General features: G+C 41.3%; 1 protein-coding gene across 1 annotated transcript in view; it reads left to right on the top strand.

The window, feature by feature from the left end:
* Positions 1–12,623, top strand: part of LOC136857191 (uncharacterized) — a 971,464-nt gene extending 958,841 nt beyond the window's left edge. The window contains exon 6 of the mRNA XM_068227647.1: positions 12,107–12,623. The gene's annotated coding sequence lies outside the window, so the exon portion shown is untranslated. The remainder of the gene's footprint in view (positions 1–12,106) is intronic.
* Positions 12,624–27,591: the final 14,968 nt, after the last annotated feature.

Here is a 27,591-nt window from a genome sequence, read left to right as displayed (position 1 = left end):
CCGGGAATCGAACCCGGGCCTCCGGGGGTGGCAGCTAATCACGCTAACCACTACACCACAGAGGCGGACCTCACACATAATGACACAGCAAAGTACTCGGGACAGAGCATGAGGGATATGCGCATGCGCAGACAAGAGACAGCGACCGATTGGTGCATCGAAATCACGGTTTCCAGCATTTCCTGTGATGGACAGTTCTCCTGTTCATTAACAAGGGGAAATTCCGCGTTAGTCTTATAAATATTTCTGGGGCCAGTTTTAGTTTGCCCACACGGTAAAATGGGTTTCAGAGAATAGAAAGCAGAAATTGGCAGTTTAAAACTGGAGAATGGTTGTGTATAACCAGGTCCGTAGGATGATCTTAAAGTTAGAATGGCTGCAATTTTTGGTTTGGAATATGATACCAATGCTAACAAAAATTATGCCATGTCACATTTCTCCTTGGATTAGGGTGGACCAGGACATTACCATAATGGATGTCGACATCACCTTCGTTCGCTTGAAGGGTCGACGTTTCTTGTCGGACGAAGATGTGCAGCAGGCGGTTACGGACTTCTTCACGCACCAGGACACGGTATCTCACCACATGGGGATCCTCAACCTGGTGCATCGGTGGGATGAGTACCTCAATCCTCACGGCGATTTTGCCTGATTGGCATTCCAATTCAGGACTGTACGGCCGTCGAACTGAAACTTTTTCATCCTCCCTATGAATGACACTCTACATGGCGTCTTAAGCGTAATCCTACCAAGTCTTCCTCTATTTCTATTACGCTTCTTAAATCCCCTATTCATAGTAAATACTCCGTCCTCAGTAAACTGATCCCAACTCTAACACAACAAAATGACTTAGGAGTGTTGTTTGACAGTAAATTTTATTTGTGCTCTATATACAAAATGGAATGGGAAGGAAGCGGCTAGTGTGAGAACAGGAAACCACGGAAAACTATCTTCAGGTCTGCCGACAGTGGGGTTCGAACCCACTATCTCCCGGATGCGGGCTCACAGCTGCGCGCCTCTAACCTCACGGCCAACTCACCCGGTGGAATGAATGAAGCCACATCTAGCGGCGAGGATAGGAATTGAGCCGGCCTCTGGGGCAATGATTAATGACTGGCAGATGGAATTATTTTGGAGAGTATTGCTGGAATGAAAGGTGACAGGGAAAACCGGCGTACCCGGAGAAAATCCTGTCCCGCTTCCGCTTTGTCTAGCACAAATCTCACATGGAGTGACCGGGATTTGAACTACGGAACCCAGTGGTGAGAGGCCGTCGAGGCGCCGCCTGAGCCACGGAGGCTCCATATCACAAATACTCAATTAAAATGTGTGCCATTAACGAACAGAGTATCCGTTTGTATGATAAAACTCAGTCCTAAATACAAGTTCAAAACCACTAGTATGTTTCTGATAACTAATCCCTGGACTATCCGTCTCCGTAGCGCAACGGTTATCGTTATTAGCTGCCGTCCTCGGGGGCCCAGGCTTGATTCCTGGTACTGCCAGAAATTTAAGAATGGCAGGAGTGCTGGTATGTGGTTGAAATGATACATGCAGCTCACCTCCATTGGGGGTGTGCCTGAAAAGAGCTGCGCTACCTCAGGATGAGGACACGAGTTTTTTAAACCCTGGACTCAGAATTATGAAGCCAATGAGTGTTTGTTTTCACATATCAAGGCAAGTATATTCAGACAAACGGGATACTTCTCTCTTATTTAGTTCCCTGAATATGAATTAGTAAGGATGTCTAAGAATAGACATATTTCTGAGCATGCTTTAAATGCGTATGACCGAGTGAGTTGGCCGTGTGGTTAGGGTCACTCAGCAGGGAGGTTTCCTTCGGGAGATAATGGGTTCGGACCCCAATGACGGCAGCCATGAAGATGATTTTTCCGTGGTTTTCCAATTTCACACTAGGTAATTGCTGGGCCTGTACCTTGATTAAGGCCACGGTCGCTTCCTTCATACTCGTATCCCATCGTCGTCATAGGACCTACCTGTGTCGGTGCGACGTAAAGCGAATTGTAAAGGAAATTAAACAATAGCGTTTTAAAGATTTTAAAGTCTCTTTCACCATCTAACTTCTGCCTTAAATTTCCCTAGCCTATGTCAAATTTACCGCTATATCGGACATAAGATTCACCGTTCACTAACACACACATTATTGGTCGTAATTTCCTTTTTCCCCTTCTTTTTTGTTCAATGTTTTGCGCGCCCTTAACCCCACGGCCAACTCGCCCGGTAAGGTTGAAGTGTAAGATGTAGTAGCACAGTACAATTCTACTGGAATTCCCCTTTGCAATGACACCAGGCATGGTAATGTTTCAGAATATTTAGTCATTTTTAAAGCTTCTTTCACCATCTAACCGCTGCCCTAGATTGCCTTAGTCTACCTCAATGGTACCGTTATATCGGACATAAGATTCACTGTTCAATAACACATATATTAATGGTCTTAATTTTATTTTTTATTTCCTTTTGTTGTCAATTTGCTATGTATTTCAGCGACACAGATAGATCTTATGATGAGGATGGTATAGGAAAAGGCTAGGAGTGGGGAGGAAGTGGCCATGGCCTTACATCCCCAGCATTTGCCTGGTGTGAAAATGGGAAACCATCGAAAACAATCTTCATGGCTGCCGACAGCGCCGCTCGAACCCACTATCTCCCGAATGCAAGCTCAAACTGCGTACCTCTAACAGCACAGTCAACTCAGTTCTCAACATAAGTCGATATGAGGAAAATGATGGGATAATGCGTACTCCTAGATCCTTTAATGATGACTTTTTACCATTAAGCCACGTATACTGATGTCATCACCACAGAATCACATACCCTGATTTCGTCACCAGGGAACCCCGTATCCTGTATATTATGCTCATGAACCCTGTATCGTATACTTCAGGCTTACTGAAAAATTGAATTATCTATTATACTTCGTTTAGAGAAAGATATCGCATGCCACCTGTTGCTAATAATAATAATAATAATAATAATAGCCTCAAATAAGATGACATAAATTAGCAATGAAAATAATGGTTCTTTATTTATGCTGAGGTAGGGAGTCTTCTGCAGGTTAAGCTCATTATCTTAACCAAGGGAAGAAGAATATTCATAACCATTGTGGTACCACCATCTGGGGCTCAGAGAGATGTCTCCAATGGTGCTCCACGTGAGGAGAGGATATTGATATTCAGATTTTCGAATATATAGCAATTTCAAATGTTCCAGTTTTACTGTATTTTAATTTGCTTTATGTAACTCTGACACATGCGTCATGGCGACGGTTGTATAAGAAGAGGATAGGAGTGCAAGGAAGCGACCGTGGTTCTAATGAAAGTACAGCTCCAGAATTTGACTGGTGTGAAAATGGGAAACCATGCAAAATCATCTTCAGGGCTGCCAACAGCGACGTTCGAATACACTGTCCCGCGCTTGCAAGCTGACAGCTACATGACTGAAACCATATACCCACTTGCTCGCTACATCGAATGTTGGGCCCTCCATTTTCGTGTTATTCATTTGCAGGTGAGACCTAGTGTTTACAGTACACTGTGTGAAGAGGATAACGAAATGAAAAACTGAAGACCCGCGGGGTCAAACGAAGACCGTTGGACACATTTGCAATAAATCGCTTATGCGGATGATGACGCTGAGGGTATAATGGAATGTATGTTAGAAGTGTGGACGTTCTGTAGTAGCTCCTAACTTATGAGTACGGCCACATTTCTTCTTAAAAAGATATTACTATTATTATTATTATTATTATTATTATTATTATTATTATTATTATTATTATTATTATTATTATTATTATTGTACCATGAGTACGCTCCCTCGCCGTTCATTTTCATTTTCAGTTTCATTTATGTGCCCAGATCGATCTGTGTGTGTGTGTATTTTATATTTATGTATGTATAATTTCCCCACGTTCTTTAATAAAATGTATGTCGTCCCTTCCCCCTTCATGACCCCAGGGAAAAGGGAAATTATTCCGCCCTGGTGGATTTTCCCATCTTAACGTTGGCAAGCCTTCCCCCGATCTGCGCACTCGTCTCGTCGCTTCTCCCCCTCGCCGCGCTCCACCCGAGAGGGAGGGGTGTGGTCCGTGTGGACGAAGGTCAATGCCTCTTGTAGAGGGTTGTTCAGATCGCTCGGCGCTAGCAAGCTGTCTGGTTGTGAAGCAGCGGCTCTCCGCTCATTCCATCTGCGGGTGTGGAGGTAGGAAGAATGCTTGTTAACTTTCTTTGGGCTGAGAAAGAGAGTTACTTAAACCTCGGCTATGTAATGTTTTGGTTCTGCTGCTAGGAGAGGCTATGGCATTCACTGTTTGGAAAGAGTAAGCTTCCTGAAGGAAATGTTGTTTTTAATGTAATTCGTCATATTGTGTTTTATGGACATTGCTTACGAGGCAGGGCCTCACTTTTCTAGTATAATCAGATTACTTGATTGGGCAGTTAGTATAATTGTGCCCTTATTGAAGTTGAATTTGTATATGGCTTAAGGCCCCTATTTGAGAATTGGGTTGTGATATACTCCTTTCATGTTAAGAAAAGAATAGTGGAGATTTTGCATTATGTAAGGGCAGGTCTCCCCCCCCCTCCATTGAAACGAAGTTTTTCTTGTTGCAATGCTTTGCAGTAATAAATATTTAGCATAGCAGATAGCTTCGGTTTTCGCTGACTTTACTACCGCCCTTTTACGTGACTGGTAAATGGCTCCGATCTTAAAGCCCGCACTTTCCTTAATTCCTCTTTCGCTGCCAATTCTTGGTGCAATTATTATTATCATGATTATTATTATTATTATTATTATTATTATTATTCCCAAAATAAACCAGTGATTCAGCGGTTAGTTTCAGAGCAATCCACTGTTTCAGAAATTATACCAGAGAACACTACACTCACAGACATGTTGACAGAATGACATAATTTTAGTTTACTATCCGTGTTACAGATGTAAACTCGAGTCTTCCAAACCAAATGTGAGACAGTGTACTCCCCATGCAATATTAGTATGTTCATGTGTTAACACACAGGTGAAGCTCTCAGCGCAATGAAGTCCGAATGGCGTACTGTGCTGCACTACAGACCTTCACCTCAGTGCATTCTCCTGTGAATGTTAGCTGTTGGGGGTAGTGGCGTTAATTATTTAAGGTCTAACCAAGGTGATTATCAGCTCTGTCTAACACTAAATATATTATGGACATGATATAAATACGGGCCGGGAAGCCTCAATTGCAGCTAAATATATTAGCTACTAGCCGTTACCCGCGTATTCAATCACATGGATTTCATAATTCTATAAAAGTAATCGTTCCTGGTTAGTGCACTAAGGTATTATCTCAAACGCCCTAATGTATAAAAACTCATCGAAAAATTGAGTTTCATTTACTCCAGTACCTCTTTGTAAACAATGTTTGTAGTATTGTCTTTAGGGGCTAATATGACCAGACTACTGGCAGAGTAACTCTGGAACATATGACATAGAACTGTACATGTGAAATACAATTCACTTTCAAGAAGGAAACAAACAAATATTCGTGTTTCTTTTTTAAAGGATATTCCACGTCTTTCTTTTCAAGGGAGATTCCAAATACACATTTTCACGTTTGTAGCATCTTCAGTTTTCAATATATAAATATCATCATATATTCAACTCATTTTTCATGCCTTTTTACTCCCGTTAAGAGGCTTTTTAGGAAACAAAAACTACATGTTCCTTTATTTTTAAAGTAGACTCCAAATACCAATGTTAACGTCTGTAACATCTTTAGTTTTTGAAATATATCTTCATAACAATAACTCATCTCCTTCTTCACTTATTTTCACCACCCCACGTTAAATTTTTTCGAAAACGAAATATCATGTTTCTTTGTTTGTAAAGGATACTTCAAATGCCAACTTTCACGTCTGTAACATCTTAATTTTAGTATATACTGTAGATATACTCATTTTAAATATTCACACGCTTTTTCAATTCTTCTTACCCTGTTAAGTGGATTTTCCTTAAAACAAAAAGATAGGTTTTTATGAAAGATGATTCCTAGTACCAGTTTTCACCTCTGTAACATCTCCAGCTTTTATTTATAAGTGTTACCGTGGTTTGGTGGATCAGCAGAGGTGAAAGAAGGTGCTGGGATGACTAGGTCTCAATATACGAAATTAAAGTTAATTTAAAATTTAACAAGGTTATATTTTCTTTTCAAAATCAAGAAATAACAAATATAACAGATACTCAGTAGCCTAGCAACAAATCAAGAATGTACAATTACGGTTGTTACAGGATTTGGGCTCCGAGACCAAGACACACAATTCTTGAGCAATTAGCCCAACTTTACCCAAATACAAGGTTTGACAAAGGGGCAGAAAACCCCAATCATGCCCAGGAGCACTTACTCCCTATTACTCAGTAAAGCCTGCTCGAGGCACACAGAAACCAAATTTAAGAAAGAGCAACCCGTTCTCAAAGTTCAAGCCTATCAAAGGCCACACCAAACTCCACCTTCAAGCTGTCCACCAAGCACATGAAAACAGGGGTAAAAATACCCAACCTGCTGAGGCCTATTCAATAAAGAAACAGGACAATTACATGGCCCCCAAAATACCAACTTGAGAGGAGGCGTAACTGCACTCCTAATACACCTTTTTAAAACCTATTTGGCTCTTAGGCCGCTTATACAAGGGCTAATCCCATACTACGGAGGTGACACGATTGGAAAATTAATTACTTTATGCAACGAAGAAAAACAGGTATGAAAGCGTAGTCACCTCAAAAACAATATGAGAGGGAGCTCGAGAGGGTAGGCACTCTCTATCCCGATTTGTAGTCAAAGAGACAGAATTTTATACCAAGTGTCTATTACATTTTACAGGATGGTTACATGATAAAAGTTTCGAACCTGCGCCGAGGGTTAAACTGCTGAGCTAGCAAGAAAATAAGTTATAAAACGGCCATTAACTGATGGTAGAACTGCTGCCCGAAGAAAGAGGCGCTTCCCGCCCCCTGCTACATAATTACACAATGAGAGATGTTACTGAAGTGGCGCGGCGACTAAAAAATCAGCAGTTTATATACCCTCGTGGAACATTCGAGACCTTTCATGAATGATAACACCCGCCCACAAGGTTTTTATTGGACGGCCAAAAGATTACATGTCAAAACTGGAGAAGAAAACCAGGATTGGTGGAAAATTTATTACAGAAATTTGCGATTGGCCAATTTCAAAACTGGCGGAATGGAAGGATTAACATTGCCAACTTAAACAATGGCTGAAAGAAATTTAATAAAGAACAAACTTTTAAATACTAAATTTCTTCAAAAAAAAAAAAGTTACCTTCACTTCGCACTAGGGTGCACAATTGTAGTTCTTAAGAGGTGCCATCTAGAAGAGAATGTTCACACTTCTTACTACAGAGCAAACAAATACACATCGAAACTGACATAGTTCAGAACACTTCTAAATTTACCGTAGAGTCATCTTCTGAGAACTCAGAGAATTAAAGTGGAAGATAAAGTTCCGGCTTCCTCCAGTAGAGGAGTTTCAACTGGCGCAATGTTTGAATTAGCGGAGCGGAGGTGTACCGCCCGGTGCAATAAGTATCCTCAAATAAAATTCAGCTCCTTTTTTACTTCTTTTCACACGCACATACACACCTCCCCGCCACCTTAAGTGGATTTTCCGAAAACAAAAATGTGTTTGTTTATTTATTTCTAAAGGAGATTCCAAATACCAATGATTACGTCCGTAACATGCTACATTTTTGAGATATACTCATTTTAAAGTTTCACTCCACTTTTCAACCCCTTAGTGACAGAAAAGCAAAGAATATTTCCTTAGTGAGCACTTACACTGTAATATAAGTGTATCCCCAAAATTTCATTTATTTATGTCTAGTAATTTTTTCTCGGAGGTAATGTATCAGTCAGTCAGTCGGTCCGTCAGTCAGTCAGTTAGTAAGGACATGTTATATTAAATAACACTCTAACGACACACTAATTGGGGTATTATCAGTGACTTATATGCCATCCCCTTTACATCCAAACTACAACCCCTAAATAGCATCCTAAGCATATCAAGAGATCTGTAACCTTCATTTTAAGTCATATTTTGCTGATAGCATGGTGTTGTTGGCAGAGAATGAAATGGTTCTAAATGGAATGCTAGAAGACCTGAATGCAACCTGTGAGTAATAGGGAATGAAAAGTGATAAGACAAAGCGTATGGTGATAAGTGCACGAGGGAGCAAGGCAAACGTCAAGATAAAAATAAGGATATTGAAGAAGTGTCAGCGTTCAAATATCTAGGAAGCATATAAACGTATGATATGAGAAGCAGTAGGGAGTTAAAAACTCGCCTTGCCATCGCTAAGGAAGCCTTCAAGAGAAAGAAGAGACTCCTATGTGGACGCTTGGACGTAACGTTAAGAAAGAGGCTGGCGAAATGCCTTTTTGGAGTTAGGCGCAATGTGAATCAGAGACCTCGATGCTAAGGAAGATAAGTGAAAAGAGACTAGAAACATTTGATATGTTGTTGTGGCGAAGGGTGGAAAAGGTACGGAACGACCAGCTATTGGAGTGAGTTTTAGAAAAGGGGAATGTATTACAAACCATCTACACAAGAAAGAGGAACTGGCTTGAGCATTGGCTACGAAAATAGTGTTTGCTGATGGACGCTCTAGAAAGATCGGTAAATGGAAGGAGGTACCATATGGTGGACAGTGTCAAAATAATAGGACATTAGGAAGAAACTAAGAGGATGGATTCAAACAGGACTGCATGGAGAGCGGCTGTGTATAGACCTGCCTAAGGGTTGAGTGGCTCAGGCGGTTGAGACACTGGCCTTTTGACTCCAACCTGGCAGTTTCGATCTTGGATCAGGTATTTGAAGGTGCTCAAATGCGTCGGCCTGGTGTCGGTAGACTTACTGGCACGTAAAAGAAGTCCCGCGAGACTCAATTCCGACACCACGGGGTCTCCAAAAACCACAGAAGTAGTTAGTGGAATGTAAAGCAAATAAAGTTATTATTTAAAGATACAATGTGTTTACCCCAACGACGACTTTCCGTATATTGAAACCTAGGTACATATGCTGAACTCCATGATGTACTTTCACCTCATCAACACAGCAGTTAAAACTGAGAGGACTTTATCCCCTTATTAACAGTCATACATTTCACCCCGTTTAACACTATATCATTGTCTGTTGCTCATCTTACGGCATTGTCAAAAATCTTTTGCATTCGCTCACAGTCCTGTAACTTATTTATTACTCTACTAGTGGACCCGACCTTCTCCGCAGCATTCGTTAAGAATAGGTCAGATAACTCTTCTTGATATGTCTGTGGTTGTCATATTGTTTTGCCTGTCATTTTCAATGGTTTTATGAACATATAATACCGGTACATAATTATTTCGTAATATAGTTTATAACATTTATTTCCATACAACATTAACTGTGCTTTGACCATTCGGGCGTATCTGGATCTTATTTTCAAACGATCTTGCTCGAGATAGTGCAACACACAATTGGCCATGGCTGAATAGTGGTTCGGGTAAGTAAACACCAGCTGTTTGAAGAGTTTGTTCCTGCCCTTTATTAATGATCATACAGAAGGCTAGTCGACTTGATACCTTCCCATCTGTACCTATATCGACTGTCTTCTCTTAGCAGCATGTAAGTTATTAGGAACGTTCTGCCATCTGTTGAGTATATTTAGAAGCTGGGGAATGTCCGACAATCAAAGAGTATCTAGCAGAAAATAGCATTCTTCCGTGATCAGAGGAAGTGTATATACTCTCTGACCTTCATCTGGAGTGTGGCGTTGCATGGAAGTGAAACATGGACGATAACGAGTTCAGAAAGAAATGTAATAGAAGCTTTAGGAATATGAAGTTATAGAAAAATGCTGACAGTGAGCTGGGTAGATCGAATCGTGAGATACCGAATCATTCCGAAGGAATAAGAGAAGTGGATCACATCACAATAGCCCGGAAGATTTTTATTATATTGACACCGCCGGGAAAGCCTTCTTACTGTGATACCGAATGGAATTCGTGAGAGGAAATCGACTTGGCTAAATTTGACGATAAGAAGTTATAGAATGATACGACACATCTTAAGACACCCAGCACTTGTGCAGTTGATTTTTGAAGGAAGTGTATGCTGTAACAATGATAGGGGTAGATCAAGATATGAATATGACAAGCAGATTAGAGCAGATGTAGGATACAACAGTTACATAGAAATGAAAAGTTTAGCACAGGATAGGATGGCATGGAGAGCTTCATCAAACCAGTCTATGGACTGATGACTCAAACCACCACAACAACAAGAACAACAAAAGGCAAAACAAGACCACGGCTAAATAATGAATGAAACTAGACTGGCGTGTTTACACAAGTTCAAATACTGAGGCAAATTCGCTCCTCCACGGTGATTCGGCGTTGATCTCGCATAGTAGTTGATGGGTATTATTGTTCATAAACAGTCTTCATTAATGTATCTAAGGCACATTCGCTACGGTTCATGGCCGGTAACATGGCGGATACTCTATTCGAGCGAAATCGTGATCACGAAGCAAATCATTAACGAGAACCGCACGATGGATGCGCGCATTGTTGACCATTAAGACAAATTCTCCTCCAAACTTCTGGTGATAGGTATCACCATGGGTTGCAGAATATCGTACTGACGTGACTTTGCCTTCCAAGACAAGGAGTGGCGTACGGTGGCCCCATATTTTGCAACCCTGAAACATCTGGGAACCATCACACTGCTGCAAATGCTGGACAGTGTGTCTGAGACGTGACGCCTGACCTGACTGCCTCCAGAAAATCGAGGCCGACAATCATAAGGAACAAACTGTATGCAAACCCGTTAAAATTGGCTCCAAAAGTTGGTGCCCTAGCGTTTCAGCACTAAGCTCGGCTTTTTAAAAGAGTCTCGGATTGTTATACGTAGAGCTGTTGTAAGTATGCCAGTATGGGAAGTAGATCTTCAAGCGAGGAAAATCATGACATATTCCTCCGCGTATGCAGTATCACCACTGTAATTTTTAGAAGTGATCACATTTTGAATACGAGAGGTTGTATAGGAAGGTTGAAAGCAAGGAAGCTGGCACAAGCAAGTGATGACAGGCTCTGCAGGCACCGACGCACGTAAGTTAAGAGCCTCTGAGGTTTACCCTTTTAGCCTCCTCTTATGACAGCAGAGGATCACATGGGCATATTCTACCCTCCTGTCCACAGGGATGATTGATATTTCACAATCCTAGGCTTCATAAAATACATCCAAAATAAATCAGTAAGTTCATGCCTGGCTTATACAATCTGCCACACTGAATGTTACTTTAGCAATAGTAATGTACGTACCATTGTGTCCAGTTTTAATTATTATCTCCTGGAACGCAGTCGTGATGCTGCACTTACCATTAATTAATTGCGATCCTGTCGTTTACAATTGGTGCTTTGGGGCTTTTCTTACGATATTCTGATCAGGTATTTTGGTGGTAGTGAAGGTGTGTAAAACGAGGATTGTCGGCTAATTTTCTCAACTTAGATCTGTCTAATACAGTGATATATGTGATGCTTATTTCCTGAAGAACTTCTGCATTTTTGAGCAGCCTGCTTTTTATTTTGATAGGGAAAGGTTAAGAATGGTTTTGGACAATTTCTGATTAGACATTCTGTGAATATGCCCGTAAAATTGAAAAATGTATTTTCTTAAATGTGTCTGAAATTTCCTCTGAGTGTTGCTGCAGGTCATGAGATTTCCTTATCATCCAGATTCCCCCTGTACAGATTGGTGCAAAAAATTTCCTTTAGATTTTCCTTACTTGATTTCCTACATCTTTAATCAATTCTTTAATTAATGATATACACCCAATGATCAGTGTTTAGATTAATATAGTGCTTCAGGCTGGATTACAGTATTGCAATGCCTTAATTTAGTATTTCGTGATATGGATTTGTATTATATCAGTTTATCTGTTTATTGTTTTTATTGTTATTGTGTAAATATACTGCTACCCTCAATCCAAGTCAAAATCTCACATTGTTTTTGTTTCATTACGTGACAATGAATACCTCCCTTTGTCTGTTCCAGGATTGGGACCTAAGTCACATCCTGGGATAATATTGATCTCGCAGAATGGAAGGGGGAAGACTTTCGAAGGTGCTCAAGGAATTCATTTCATTCGATGCCTGAGATATGTTGGAATGAATGATTGGTGAGCTGAAAGTGTTCTCCGCGTGAGTGAAGATTAAACCCAGAATAAGGGTTGAGTATAATCTGTATCCGGCGATCGAAGATACCATAATGGTGACCAACTTTGACTGTAAACAGTGTATCTTTCAACATGTCGTACTCTAGAAGACGATTTCTAACACACTTCTTGCTCTTCTTCCATCGTTGTGTGTACTCAGTGTTGTCAGTGCTGTTGCCGCTCAAACTGACTCAACATTATATATATTTTCGTACGTGAAAGTAGGAAAAGAACAGTATAAAATTAACAGGACATAGCTCATGATGTAATCGTACAAATGAAGGAAACTGTGTAACAAACTACAGTGGTGGAAACAATTGTATTGTATCATACTCTATATTTTAATATAATAATAAAAATCAAAATTCCTGTGGTGTATACAGAGAGTAAAGAACTTAACAAGCCGAAATTATTGTCACACGGCCCGAGGAGAGCCTGCAGATACTGGTGGTCAGTGAGAAAACTTCCTTGGACATTTGTCTGCCACTATTGCAGTCAAGAAGTACTGTATTACATTGTGTTTCATGCATTCTTAGCTCTGTTATTTGATTTTCCGCAACTCATTTACTACATACACCAGGTGGTCTGCAAACTGAATAATATCTATTTATAAGGGTCCCGCATGCAGGAATGTTGAGTGGGAAGACTAATAACTGATTTTCACAGGGATATTACTACTTGCACGCAGGGTACGTCAGCATACGAAGAGAGGTCAGGTGGACGGCCATTCACTGCATCGATATGCGCAGTAGTTTCCTAATACACGTATTTCACCGAGCAGAGATGAAATTAAGAGTTAATGGATCGTTCGAATCACATACCACACACAAGCAATTCTTTTGTATAGTAGAATGTCTGTACATGTATAAATTAATCACTTAATGTTATTTTATTAGTCTTTACCGTATTTTCAAATGCACCCTGTTACAGTACATATTACACCCTTCCGGGTCTCGAATGGAAGACCCGCGCATGAGAATGCCTCCACATAACTGGGTAAACACCCACGGATGAGACTAGAGTAAGGGGGGCTCGACTAGCCTAACGAGCTTCGAACCGATTCCCTTCCTACTTTCTGTGCTAGCCGCGGCAACTCGAGCACTTGGGGAGAAGTTACGTTCGAAAGAAAGAAAGGAAAAAAAAACAACAAATATTTAAGATGGAGCCTTATGTAATATGAAAGTAGGATTCTCCGGGTTCAACTATTACTGGATACTGCTTAGCATAACTACAAATGACAAGAATCATATAAAGGGGGTTACGAAGACTAATTTATTCAAAATATGACATAATAAAAGAAGGAAAATACACCACCCTATACAATGAACTCTCCGCATACGGGAGGAAAGGAAAAGTAATTGACACTCTAAATATGACTCGCCTAAGGGCGTCGTCGGCACAACGGTATAATTGAGGTTTTGCGACACTTTCGTCCATCTTTCCCTCATAAGTTCATGCCGTTTCATTACATTTTATTCTTCTGTCGATCACATCGTGTAATATGAGATGATGTCCACTTACATAACACATTATATTCTTAGCACGTAATCAACCGGTCCCTACGCTATATAATTGACACATCCAAGAGATATTTATATAATACACAACAAAAAAACACATATTATTTAGCTCAACCCCGGACTTCCCTTATCTATCACCAAGACCAGACAACGCTGAACGGCGGTTCTGTTTGAACTCAAAATAGATGCGCCTTACATACTAAACACACACAGATATATACACTTCATGCCGAAAAGAGGCCATTCCTGTTAGAAAAACATGGTCATCAGTATCATCTACCTCAGCCCATCCGACCTGGGCTCGAACATATGACTCCGACCGAGAGGTGCATTCCTGAAAAAGAAATCTCGAACTAGCTACGGTCTCATATCACCGGACATTGGGGAGAGATCCACATTCATTTACTAATTACCTTTTAAATCACCGTGATATTATCATTATATAAGTATTCTTCGCTAAGCCATTTAAACCAAACAAAAGAGCACGGTGAAAACCCAGAGCCCGAGTCTTGCGACAATAGGACAGCAGGTCCCCTTCTGTCACGAAGGGGGCGAACAGATCCGCACATAAAAAGAAAAGAAAGGGTGGGTCATTCGCCGTACTGCAGCCAGCACTCATTCATTAGCTACGTCAGCTTCTTGACTCCTCTCAATTATAATGGCCAGGCCTCCTTTTCCTCGGAGAGACACATATCTCTGGCCCATGTGTTTATTCATCTTACCGTAGAATTCCCATGAAATACTCATTTATTCTATACCTTCTCATTCTTTTCATGAGCACCATCACTTCCAAATTATCTCATCAGAAACTATCCGGGCATTCGGCCCTCTCATTACGTCTCATATCGCGTATCTTCTTACCTTGGGCATAGGACTCTCCTGATTCCTTGATTCCACGTTCCACAACTTCTTCGCTTACTGCCCAGAGTTGTATATATTTATATTTCTACTGTACATAAGACTCTGGCTTCCCCGGATCTCAGCCGGTTGCATAAAAAAATCCATACCTTTCTGGTTAAATAATCAAGAATCACGGGAAACTCGCGAACTGTCCCTCACTATTATACCTAAATAACATAATGCACCTCTCTCTCGGTCAGGATTTCTTCTCTCTTGTTGTACATGCACTTATCATATGTGTAAATTACGCATGCATCGCCTGATTGACCCATGAGTTTCCCCAGCAAATACAATCTCCATGTTGAACATTAACTAGCAACCTATGGACATGATTTTCTCTGCTAATTTCTTATTGTTCCAGCCACCCCTAAGGGAAACTCCAATATTCTCCTATCCTTGTCTCCCTTACTTGCTAGGATACACCGCATATTACTAAGAATAACCCCTCACGATAAACTAATCATTAAGAAGAAAAAAATGGCTCGTCCGGGGAATTAGCTCCCTTGAATTTACGTTATTTTTTTTTAAATCCCATATTAGGGCATACATTATTTTTACAACATTTAAGTATTTACAGAGGAAAGCTCATCCTATCCTCGGTTATACATTATCGTGCTTAATAAATTTATATTTGACATCAACTCATCTGTTTGGTGGCCGTGGTTTTTCCTTCCACGGGAGACCCATGGTGGAGTTTACTCCTGCATGACCTCGGCGCTGGCGTCGAGCGTGCTGTCCTGTGACCCTGGTACACACAGGTACGACATTCTGGCTGGCTCGTTCACTGCTGAAATCTTAAAGTAATCCAAGGGGTAACACTCCACAACTCGACACACGGTCCTGCTGTTACCACGACACGAACACAGAGTCTACACCACGAACAAGCAGGTCATGCCACTTACAGCGGGCGCGTTCGCAGCATGAATCGGGTAGCTCACAACACCTGAGCCCCTCACTTAGAGTAGCAACTTGGGTGATACCAATTTACGAATATCACGGACTCATTTAGGCTGGCATTGTACATAGCCGAAACCGCTACTCGTTTATAAACTCTACTTGCAGCTTATTTACTGACACGCGGCACAGAGACATTCGCCTAGGCTCGCTTGGCTTCCCGTCCGCACTTCACAAAGGCTTTGTATTTCACGGCCGAGACGAACACAATAGCACTGAGTTAATATGTGGTCAGTAGGGTTCTGACTGTAAAACTGGGGCACAACGTGACACAATGTCCCCTCTCAACGACCCGCTAAGAACTGTCTTCAGCGAGGGTCAGCTCAGCTTTTATGGTATACGCACCGGAAGTTCACGGTTCATTAAGGACAAGAGCTCCTTTCATTCCAGGAGTTGAAGACATTTAAATAGTGGATATTGTAGCCCTCTTTTTCCTCTCCTAATTGATCCAGGTGCGCTCAACCAACGATCGGCAATTATCCCGTAATTCGACTCCCGCCTTTAATTATTTCATTAGCGTCCCTCGGGGGTGGAGTCATCTTTTGAGCGTGACTCTTAGCTTGGGTGACGCTCTTGTATTCACATGTGTTTGCAATCTGTTAAATCTGGACATCTGGTGACCTCCTTTCTTCCCCTGAATAACGTATTACATATTTTTAGTCTGGGAAACGCAGAAAATTCAGCTCTATTCATTGGTGTGTCTCCCATAATTTTCCTATGTCTGGATCAAAAGATCATCCCATTTTTACGCGCCAAAATCCGACGTTGGCACCCGTAACACGTGCATAAAAAACCGGAAGTTCCTTATGTTAGTTTGGAACTCTGGGATGCTAGGCCACACCTCGGGGCGTATCTGACTACTCCAGCATCGCGTCATCTTCCTAGCTCTCTCTGCAAGTTGAGAGGGTCATTTCGCGGGGGCTTGGCTCCTGCTCAGTCTTCCCTTTGTTTTCCAGGCGCTCTTTCGCGGGTTCCATTCTGGCCGGAAGCCGCTCGATCCCCATTCCCCATACTACTACCAATGACGCGACCTTCAGGAGTGATTTTAATGAGGTAGAAAGGCACCCATAATACCAATGAGCTGTACAGGACACTGTGCGGTTTCAATATGTAGTAAAAAGGGCTGGTATTTGTTTCATATCCGAAATGCAGCACGTTGTAGCGCTCCTTTGTAAACCAGTGATTAGGCATCCCATTCATCTTAGTGCATCTGGGACTCTTGTACCTAGAGTGAACGGGGCTGGAGGGCCACCCGGTATACAAGGTTGTTCACCTAACATGTTACACAGAAATATCTTCTAAACCATTAAAGATATCGGCATTCTGTTTTCATATTCGTAAATGGTATCCAGGCCTTTGTAAAATAACGTGCTACTTAGTCTCGTGGGGTGATTAATAACCGAGATATTGATACTAACTCCATATTTTTAAATGGAACGGTACAAATTCATACAGCTGGCCTAAAAGATCAACTGCGTATAAGTTCAAATATGTAAGTATTTTCAAAATCGGACAATTACTTGTTGAGATATAAATAAGAACAGCATGCGCGGTTTTGCTGCCGCATTAGACGGCGTGAGTCAGGCATGGACATATTAAGGCGCAAGCTGCTTCCTGGCCTTGAGTCCAGCCACAGAACGGATACCAGGCATGTACTGTAAACATAATGTGATGTACCGTAACATACCCTGGGTGTGCAACGTTGTTGTGTGACTGGCGAACACACAACGGGGAAGGGAGATTAAAGTTGTATTGTTTTGTTTTGACATGTAATAGGTTGCGCTGAGTTTAGCGTTTTTTCTCACGGATTGGAATGGGAAGGATTTGGAAAGAAAGTCGGCCGTGGCCTATCACAAAGGTACCTATCCGGTTTTTTCCTGGTGTTGATCATGGGACACCATGAAAATCACTGTCAGGTTGGGCGAGGCAAGACTGGAACTTACGCTCTCCCGAATGCACGCTACTACAATCGTGCTGGAGCTCTGCGGAGATTAATGCGTGTAAAATAAAACATAAATAATAGTGTTGCTGCCATCTCACCACGATCATCTCTGACCATTTGCTTTTCTAGAAGGAGGTCTTCCGGTGTTTTGTGTTATGTTTATTTCTCAATTCATAGAGTAGTATGAACTGTACACTAAAACCAGTGACAATTATAGCTTTCGTTATGTTCCTTTCAAGGCAAAGTACTTATTCTATTCCTTTTAAACACATCAACCCTTTCTGTCCTGTTATGTGTTCGTCTGTCATACCTTTGCAAACCCATCACATGTATATGAGGCGCTTGCATGATTGGTATCCATTCTGTGGCTGAACTCACTCCCAGGAAACTGCTTGCGCCTCAATATGTCCTTGGCCTACTTTGCGCCGTCTGATGCGGCATGCAAAACAGCACTTGCTTTTCTTACTTATATCTCAAAAACTAATTGTCCTATTTTGAAAATACTTACATATTTGAACTTGTACGCAGATGAACTTTTAAATCAGCTGTATGAATTTGTGCCATTCCATTTAAAAATATGGATTTAGTATCAATATCTCGGTTTTTTAATCACCCCATGAGACTAAGTAGCACGTTATTTTACAAGGCCCTGAGTACCATTTTTTAATATAAAAACATAATGCCGATATCTTTAAAAGTGTAGAAGTTATATCCGTGTAACATGTTAGGTGAATAACCCTGTATATAAAGTCGTATGGCCTCGGGAGAGGCTTGCTACAGGTCTTTCGAGTTGACGCCTGATAAGCGATCTGCGCGGCTGTGAGGATGGGGCCTTACCTAAGATTAATTATAATGCTGAAAATGGCACACACACACACACACACACACACACACACACACACACACACACACACACACACAGCCCCCAAACCTTTGCAATTTACTACTAAGGTTAAAATCTGCGACCCCTCCAGTAATCGAACCCGAGACGTCTTGGGCAAAAGGCCATCACGCTAACCGTGGAAGCGGACAACTCATTTTCTGATAAATATGTATGGAAGATGGATACCGGACGGACGAAGTTAGCTACGTCATTTGTCATAATAATCGTGTTGCTTATTTCAACTCAAGGTGATGCAGGGTCTCGTACAGAGCACTGGTATGCTTCAGTCAAAACACTGGTCGGTATAGTTAAGTGACCAAAAATTTAAGACTGTAGCCTACCTGATTCTCCTTTCCTTGTGGGTGTATAAAATAATTATACATTCTTATATACAGTGTGTTTCTAAACATGTGGAAAGTAATGAGGGAGGGGGTTAGTACACCCCGAAGCAAGAAAAATATCCTAGTTGATGTCATGCAAAATACGCTCTATGCTCGGTTCATATTTTTGAGCATGAACACGACCGATGCTTGCTTCCAAAAAGTGAGGCCAGCTATGTTCATTCGTCCTTGCCCCTTGATACTCTCTCCTTCACGCACTATCACGGTCACAGGCACAAGTGCTCCCATTCCTCCGTCCTTGTTCTACTGATGGTGGAAGGATTTGGATCAAAATTAGCACCGATATTAATCAGTTCTTGCCCTAACTATTTAAAGCCTTTCCAGCAACAATATTGAATGGTCGGAAATATTTGGCACACATGAAAACGAACGCTCTAGTTATGGTTTGTTTTGTATTGCCGGGGAGAAATTGGCGAGAAGCTCGGGAATGGAATTAGTTGCACCGGATTTATATGCTAACTGTGCACTACACGTTTCACGGAAAATTAAGCTGCCCCCTAACATTTTTTCTTAAGAATGAAGCCATACTTCCCAGTGTCGACTTAGTTAAATGTAACACAAAACCTTCCCAGTCTGTCAAACACACAAAAATGTCAATACAACTTATAACACTACAAACATACCTGTAAAAAGTACACACTATTATACAAAGAATGACACGTTTCATTCTACAAGAATATCCTCAGATTATATCAAATCACTTAAAACATGCATATATATGTGCAGTAAGGTTTACATTGCGTAAACTTGTCAATGATAGAGAGTTTAGTGATAATTTGAAGAAGTTGACAAATATTGAATTTACAAGTGTTAACATAATGAAACAACTTCTGTACTTACCTATGACTCAGGACTCAGGTCCTGAAACAGTGTTTGGTGAAAACGGACTTAGCGTCGGCAGTCTCGGTAAGTTCAGATCGATTGTTGCAGTCCCTTAAGTGCGGCCAGTATCAAGTATTCGGGAGATAGTAGGTTCGAACCCCACTGTTGGCAGCCCTGAAAATGGTTATCCGTGGTTTACCATTTTCAAACCAGGCAAATGCTGGAGCTGTACCTTAATTAAGGCCACGGCCGTTTCCTTCCCACTCTTAGCCCTTTCCTGTCCCATCGTCGCCATAAGACCTATCTGTGTCGGTGCGACGTAAAGCAACTAGCAAAAAAATACTTGTTCGCCGGCCCCATGGTGTAGGGGTAACGTACCTGCCTCTCACCCGGAGGCCCCGGATTCGATTACCGACCAGGTCAGGGATTTTATCTGGACCTGAGGGCTGATTCAAGGTCCACTCAGCCTACGTGATTATAATTGAGGAGGTATCTGACGGTGAGATAGCGGCCGCGGTATATAAAGCTAAGTATAACGGCCGAGAGGATTCGTCGTGCTGACCACACGACACCTCGTAATCTGCAGGCCTTAGGGCTGAGCAGCGGTCGCTTGGTTGGCCAAGGCGCTTTAAGGGCTGTAGTGGCATGGGGTTTGTTTGTTTTTGTTTTTGTTAATACTTGTAAATCCATTATATGTCAATAACTTACTTGTTCATATTATCACTAAACCCTCTATCATTGACAAGTTTGTGCAACGTAAAAAGTACTGTACATATACGCGCATGTTTTAAATGATTTGATAGAATCTGAGGATATTCTTGTAGAACGAAACGTGTCATTCTTTGTATAATAGTGCGTATTTTTTATAGGTATGTTCATAGTGTTATAATTTATATTGCAATTGTTGTATGTTTGACAGACTGGAAAGTTTTTATGTTACATATCTCCTAACTGTATGCATTTCCAAAAACCACAACTTATCCCATCCCTCTTGATTAGTTTATATTCACTGTTCTGAATTGTTACCATGATTCACGTGGCATGTTGAACTTCAGCTCAAAACCAATGATTAACTCAGTCATTCAATCACCCTTTCATACCTCCAAATTCCAGGCCTTTGCTCTTTGTAAAAAAAAAAAAGGGCTTACTCATATCGAATGAACTACACTTTTGCAACGTCAGTAGTAAAGCAGGCAGGGTCATCCTCCCCAGTCAGGAAACTTCGCTTCAAACATGCCCTGTTGAACTCATTGGAGCAAACTCGGGCATTTTAGATCATACGTTCCACTCATGCGTATTAGTGTTTGCATATTCAGCAAGGGACATCTTGCTCCGTCTTGGTTACCCGTGTAAAGTTCGAACAATGCACGCCGCTAGTCCCTACGGTCCATCGTGTACGAGCTAATTCTCTCAGAGTTATTAGCTAGAATAGGGTGGGGTGGTTCATATTTAGGATTATGTTTGGAGTCATTCATGCCGTTACGGACATTTTAGTACTTCGTCTGCGTGTGGAACAAAGTTGCCATCGAAGGGGTGGAATGCCCGGATTGTTCGAACGTCTCCACAATCAATGAGATGACATGTTCAGGTGCATGGTGGACACGTTGAGCACTTCATGTACTGGAATGTAGGATCCTTGCCAGTCATGCCTCATCGTCTCCATAGGATTTGATGCAATTATGTACAAACACTCTCGAAGGCAACTAGGAAATGTCAAGCTACGTTTTACTTCAAAATATTGACCTAAACTAGGAAATGAAAATGAAAATCCCCAGCCTGTTTCCAGTCATTCGACAGTGTCAGAATGGCATGAATGAATACCCCATATAGCGATGAGGACAGGAATTGTGCTCGCTGCCGAAGCCTGTCTCACTCCTCTGAGGCAATGATTAATGACTGATGGATGAAATCAGATGAAATAAAATGAAATTGGAGAGTGTTACTGGAATGAAAAATGACAGAGAAAACAGGAGTATTCGGAGGAAAACTGTCAAGCATTAGCATTGTCCAGCACAAATCTTGCGTAGAGACCGGGATTCGAACCACGGAACCCAGCTGTGAGAGGACGGCGTACTGCCACCTAAGCCGCGCAGGCTCTTGACCAAAAATATATTGATAATCCGCAGACTGTTTCCAGTCATGGAATGGAATGAATGAAGCCTCCGTATAGCGGCAAGGACAGGAATTGTGCCGGCTCCCGAAGCTTGTCGCACTCTTCTGGGGTAATGATTAATGATTGACAGGTGAAATGATATTGGACAGAGTTGCTGGACTGTTTTTTTTTACAAGTTGTTTCATGTAGCACCGACAAGGACAGGTCTTATGGCTACGATGGGGTAGGAAATGGCTAGAAGTGGGAAGGAAGTGGCCGTGGCCTTAATTAAGGTACATACCTAGCATTTTCCTTGTGTGAAAATTTGAAACCACTGAAGACCATTGCTTTTTCCAGCACAAATCTCACATGGAGTAACCGGGATTTGAATCACGGAATCAGCTGCGAGAGGCCGTCGCGCTGTCGTCTGAGCCACGGAAGCCCCTATTTCATATATGAATTCCAAAAAATGGCGCAATAACTTCAAGCGAGATGGTATCGGTTATTTCTCTCTCAAAACAGCCTGAACTGCTGGAATAATTGGCCTGAAATTTGATATGGATATTTCTCAGATGTTAGGAACAAATACAGGTTTATTTTGATATTTCAATAATAAGCCTTTTAAAATGGCAGCCATTAATATGTAGGTGTTATTGAATTTGTGAATATTTTATCGCTAATAAAAATGAATTGGTAAATCATTAGTTTTACCAAAAATGAAATTAAATTAAATGCACGATGTATCTCATCACAAAACCGGAGTCCAGCTAAGAGTTTACTTGATTACTCTTTGCAGTTTAATCTCCTAGGTATGAAATTCCTGTTCCAAGTTCTAATAATTGTCGTCTACATTTCGAATAAAATTACAATTTATTTTCTTTAATAACTTCTTCTACGATGCTAAATTTGTCGCGTTCTACTTAGGTTCCTTCCGATATCTGATAATGAATTTTGGATGTCTCTGTAGCGCTGCATGGCGCGTGGCAGAGTCAGCTTTCCATGTGATAACTAAGCCATTTAAAATTATGTCTGTGTAGCATACACAAACGTGTAGCTGCATTACAGCCCTTTGCGACGCAAACTATAGCTATTCTGATGTTATTGAAGCGTGCAGGAAACGTAATTTTACCATGCCAAAGAAAGGGATCGGCTTTGTGTTGAATAAGACAGGAAAGACCAGAAGGGTATTTATTCTGAAAGGCAAGAAACACGTGAAGCTACCGCCGGCTACAAGCCGTACTCGAGAGATCGTAAGGACGGTCAAGGCGGCAATCCAGTAATACAACGAGCTATTTCAGGTGGAGGTGGCGGCGGTGGTGGTGGTAGTTATGTTTTAAGAGGTAGTACAACTAAGCAACCATCGTTTCTCAACACCAGTCAGAGAGAAAAAACATGTATTTTGAAAATTGACGGTATAGACTAAGGAAAGTCAACAGCCACGAAGAGCGTGAGAATGGATTCCCTAGAAAAAGAAAGGTCGGAGAGGATAGATGAAAGTGAGGAACCTGGCACAAGTGTGTGGAAGCAATGCCAGGACTCAGCTAATTATCCCGTTGCCACCAACCCTTGCTCCCAAGTTAATAACCGCTTGGGCTGCTTTTCGTCGCCTCTTACGACAGGTAAGTGATACCGTGGGTGGAAGCTAGTTAAAGCTATTTAAAGAAAGTTGGGAACAGTGATCATCAACCAGGATCTGAACTTCGAGAAGCGTAAAAACGCAGCAGTTTGGCCATCATACAAGAATCATTTGGCAAAAGAAATATGTAAATTTGTGGTCCCATTAGACGAAGCGTTTGACTATCTAAGTGACTGAAGCAAACCAAATATGATTTACCACCGGAAGATCGGTGAAAAATGTCATGAACAACGGTACCCAGAATGTATATAAACCTCTTTTCCAAGGAATTTATGTTATTGCTGGATATTGTCATAGTGGGAAGTCAACTATTCACCGTTTTGCTCAAAACTCCCTCAAAACTCAAACTTAAATCTTGATCCAGTTTACCGCCCTGAGATCCCAGCTCTGTATGACACAGACACGAACATAGCTTGGGTGCATCAAAATAAGGCATGAAGTCACACTTCCGGTTCGGCCCCCATATTGTTAGACAGAATGGAACAATAAATAGGAATACGCACTATAACCTTCAGTGGCATTTCACAGAAATCGCCTGATGCTTCTCCTATGGACTTTCGTGCGTTTGGACTTCTGTAAAAAGGGCATTGGAAAACAGCTGTCGTCGTACTACGGAAGGCATATAGAAAGCCTGTAAGGAGGAGTGTGAACAAATGAACATGGCTTTGCTTCGTAGAAATTTTCTTCAGTTAGATATAAAGCAAGGGCTCGTAAGAAGGGACATCAGATGGAGCACATTGATGGAGGATACATATTTCATTTCTAAGGTAGAACCTAGTGCAATTCGTTGCCAGAGATCCGAAAGGTAAGGGTTGTTCTGCCCGAAGGCAGGTCCGAATCCGCAGAGATGTTCCCGAGACGGAGTTTACGTGCGGTAGGGTGGCCAGTTCCTTTCCGCTCCTCCATTCCCTTACCCCAACAACAGTGCGTGGCAACCCATCCAACTCCTGACCACGCCCAATGTTGCTTAACTTCTGAGATCTCACGGGATCCGGTGTTTCAACACGGCTATGGCCGTTGCCAGAGATCCGAAACAACCTCGAAAATACCATTTCCCAATAACATGCTCAAAATCTACTAATAATGTATTTATTTGAATATACCGTCAACGTGCCTGCGAAAATCACTATGTGAAATATTTTAACGTAAAACGTTGGCCGGTAAGGTTTTGTCATCATTTTTTCTTTTTTCTATTCCGTTTACCCTCCAGGGTTTTTTTCCCTTGGACTCGGCGACGGATCCAACCTCAAAGACAGTGTCATGGAGCATGAGACTTTGAGTTGGGGATACGATTGGAGAGGAGGGCAAGTACCTCGCCCAGGCGGCTTCACCTACTATGCTGAACAGTAGCCTTGTTTGGGGATGGGAAGATCGTAAGGGATAGACAAGGAAGTGAGAAGGAAGCAGCCGTGGTCTTAAATTAGGTTACCATCCCGACTTTTGCCTGGAAGAGAATTGGGAAACTACGGAAACCACTTCGAGGATGGCTAAGGTGAGAATCGACCCCCCCCCCACCCCCACTTTACTCAGTTTACCTCACAAGGCTGAGTGGACCTCTTTCCAGCCCTCGTACCACACTTCGAATTTCGTGGCATAGCTGGGAATCTAACCCGGGTCTCCGGGGGTGGCAGCTAATCACACTAACCACTACACCATAGAGGCGGACTTCTATCATCTAACGTTCAATATTGTGCGAATATTGTGAGCAAAATTCTCACTCTTCATTACATACAGTACTGTATGTGCTGTGGGTCAGCATTTCTCCAGAGTGGTTTTTACAGGCTCAACGACGATATGTACCACAAGCGATTTAAATTAAATTTCATGAGAGATTCTTAGAATTAGAATGTATTGTATAAATAGCCAAATTAATTCCCGTGCATTACCGAAATCACCATAAATTGAAACTGAAAATTTTAGAATTTGTTTTGTTTTACGTCACACCGACACAGATATGTCTTATGGCGAATAGGATACGAAAGGCCTAGGAGTAGGAAGGAATCGGCCGTGGCCCTAATTGAGGTACAGCCCCAACATTGGCCTAGTGTGAAAATGGAAAACCACGGAAACGTGAATTTGCTTAAAAACGTTAGTAATGGAAGTATAACATTATAACATTTTAATAATATGCAATCTTGCTCTATTTTTACTACAATCAATGTTCAAGAAGAAATTATACAGATGGGCTTCATTTAAGACATGAGAGCTTTTCGATACATTCGTTTCAGCTTTCTATAAAATCTCTTGAAATTAGAATATTACCGCATTTGCAGTTTTTCGGACACAGGGCCACATTTATTCAAAATATCAAATAATATAAATTAAGATCAAAATACTTCAATATGAAAACTCACACAACCCATCCCGGAATTATAAATCAAATACTGAACTCTAGTCTATATAAATAAAATTGTTTCTGTTTGTCTGTTTGTCTGTTTGTCTGTTCCACCATCACGTCGAAACGGCTGGATAGATCTCAACCAAACTTCATATTTAGAGTATACTGACCCCGGGGAAGGTTTCGATATGCATATCATTTTAAAATCTTTGAAAAGACGGGGGTTTTATAGGAAAAACGGTTTTCCTCCATTTTCTCTTATACTATTATAGGCAAAATATCGAATTTGTCGTATAAGGACGAGACAAAGCTCAATTTAATCCTCTTGACGCAAAGAACAAAACTCGGTAAGCCCTACGGGCCCGAAAACCATGTTTTAAGGCCCTAAAACCAACCGTTACGGAGATATTGGCACCACACTACCCCTGCTCTAGGAATCGGATAAAGAAATGAACTGCCGTAACCATGGCAACGTCAGGTCCAGGATTCTAGAGCAGTGAGATTATGCATGTACGTTTGGGCATAGCTGTCAACCAAAATAGGTACAAATAAGACTTAATATCTGGGAAAAAAATATACTGTTGTGTAAGGCACTCGTAGGACTCCTTTGGGCGGGGATGGAAAGGGGGTGAAGAACGAGTGTAAAAATCTATATAAATAAAATTGTTTCTGTTTGTCTGTCTGTTTGTCTGTTCCACCATCACGTCGAAACGGCTGGATAGATCTCAACCAAACTTCATATTTAGAGTATACTCATCCCGGAGAAGGTTTTGATATGCATATCATTTTAAAATCCTTGAATAGACAGGGGGTTTATAGGAAAACCAGAATGGTTTTTCCACCATCACGTCGAAACGGCTGGATAGATCTCAACCAAACTTCATATTTAGAGGATACTCATCGCGGGGAAGTTTTCCATATGCATATCATTTTAAAATATTTGAATATATGGGGGGTTTATAGGAAAATCAGAATGGTTTTTCCACCATCACGTCGAAACGGCTGGATGGATCTCAACCAAACATTGTATTTAGAGTATACTAATCCCGGGGAAGGTTTAGATATGCATATCATTTTAAAATCCTTGAATAGACGGGGGTTTATAGGAAAACCAGAGTGGTTTTCCCACCATCACGTCGAAACGGCTGGATAGATCTCAGCCAAACTTCATATTTAGAGTATACTCATCCCAGGAAAGGTTCCGATAGGCATATAATTTTAAAATCTTTGAATAGACGGGGTGTTTATAGGAAAACCACAGTGGTTTTCCTCTATTTTCTCTTATACTATTGATTTTCTGTAAACTTCGTTTACCGTACGTGAAACGTCTCTTCATTATAAACAACTTTCGTTATGTTCATAATTTACCTTACTCTTCACATGACGGAGAAATTTACAATTTTCTGCTGGTATCATGCTCTGCATTTAGTGACCGACAGACCGACAACGAACCTACAGGTTACCATGGCAACGTCTCTGACTGCATGCCAGTAGGGAAGTAACGTATTGCCATTTTCCTCATCATGCTTTTAAATTCGTGGTTGTTCCTTGGGTAGATGGCAAGAGAGGCATCAATCGGCTCATCTGAGGGATATTGGCGGAATATCGTTGGAGGTTATAACCGCCCTCGAATAGATTAAGTAATAACACCATTAGTCATCTTCATATTTGTTTACCTAAGAATCACTGAACCTAAATTTCTCCTCTGTTAGCGCTTTATTATATCCATAACTCACGGCATTTATTTATTTGTCGTTATCCGGCTGTCCTCAGTTATAATCCATTTTCTATTAGTTTCAACATTCTTAACTGTATTATTTTCTTCCTTAATTACGCC

This window comes from Anabrus simplex, chromosome 1, assembly GCF_040414725.1.
Source record: "Anabrus simplex isolate iqAnaSimp1 chromosome 1, ASM4041472v1, whole genome shotgun sequence".
Taxonomy (NCBI): domain Eukaryota; kingdom Metazoa; phylum Arthropoda; class Insecta; order Orthoptera; family Tettigoniidae; genus Anabrus; species Anabrus simplex.
This window is presented reverse-complemented; position numbering and strand designations above follow the sequence as displayed.